Raw genomic sequence first — 1,613 nt, 5'->3', positions numbered from 1 at the left:
ATCTCTCTCTCTCTCTCTCTCTCTCTCTCACACACACACACACACACTCACACACCCGCGCAACAAAATCCCAAAACACCCCCTCTCCCCCGAACCCGCTAAAAATGTGACTCCCCGGAAGAGGGTGTATACAAATATATCTCACAGCCCATCTCTCGCACCTCTGCAGGCTATGTTCACAAACTGGCCCCAATCATTCTCATCAGCGGCTAACTTCCATCTAACCCCACAATCTTTGTTTGCTGTGCAGTCGTAACAGCAACTCCGACAGTACTGTCGCCCCCGGGGACGACCGCCTGTGAAAAGGGTGCCTTTTATCACGACTCCGCGAGTCAAGAGTCGTATTGTTTCACGTGTTTTTCTTCCGAGTGATGCTCCGAGAGAAAGGACTGAGAACACAAAGCTGTCTCCATCAGCCTGCCATCTCCGAAGCTCTTGACGTGAAAAAGATAATCGCCGTCCATTGTTGTCCGAGACAGTTCTCTGTCCACTGTGGTCATTATTTGACTTCTGGATTGCCTCTTTTCCCCGCCGCCATTACGTCACAGGGGATTGAAGGAAGAAAGAAGGAAGTACTATGAGGTATCGTGGCACTATTTCTCTGAACGCGAAGAGAATTACAAGTGACAGAGTACTATTTGCTTTGAAAAGTGTGTCTGTATGCGCGCACATTTAAGTCTAAGAAGGTGTGCCTGTTGTTCAAATACACCTGATTTCCATGATGCGACCAGTTCGGGTAGGGAAATAACGATTACCATAACGCTACCTTAGAATTACAAAGTTATATCCGACATTTTTTGCCGTTTTGAGTTACTAAGACCTTGAAGTCAGAAACCAAAAGTTCTATCTGCTCTATGAAAATCGTAAGATTATTTGGAGTCGTTATCAAGATATTCAAACAATTGCTTTCGAAAAAGCTTGACATATTGAGAAACTCAAATTTTTTGACGTAGCTCTGAGGTAGATCTTGAGACTAGTCAAGTGCGCTCGGCACCTTCCGCCCAAGTTGCTTTTCATTTGGCTCCTATGGCGCTTCCCACAGTGGACCGGATTTACGTCAGAATGCATTTTCTACGATATTATGATAATAGCTTATGCTTGGAGCTTTAAAAAAAAATAAAAAAAATGTCAAAGACACAAACTTGTTGGACGCTACCTGAAGGGATCAACGAGAAGATCCCGATTGTAACTGAACCGGAGCCACGAAACCGTGCCATTTTTTCTGTGCGATCATTGCCTAAAGCAAAAGGTTGAAGGCCAACCGTGTTAGCGATTAGCGGAATCAGATAGGAGTGGGAGATTAGGGTGAAAGGGTGGCGACCCCTGTAATAAACAAAGTCCGACTTCAAGCCTCTCTCGTTACTCACACTAACCCTTCGGGTGTGACTTTAGAGTTATGGTGATCCTTCAAACAGTTTTTATTACAATGTAGTTTTACTAAAGTATAGATCAAGTTAAGGAACACAACTTGGGGCTATACTAGTGTCACCTGTCGGTGAGGACTGATCTATCTATCCATCTATCTATCTATCTATCTATCTATCTATCTATCTATCTATCTATCTATCTATCTATCTATCTATCTATCTATCTGTCTGTCTGTCTGTCTGTTT

The sequence above is a fragment of the Aplysia californica genome, unplaced genomic scaffold, assembly GCF_000002075.1.
Source record: "Aplysia californica isolate F4 #8 unplaced genomic scaffold, AplCal3.0 scaffold00021, whole genome shotgun sequence".
NCBI classification, from domain to species: Eukaryota; Metazoa; Mollusca; class Gastropoda; order Aplysiida; family Aplysiidae; genus Aplysia; species Aplysia californica.
The sequence above is the reverse complement of the archived record's forward strand: the minus strand, read 5'-3'. Positions refer to the sequence as shown.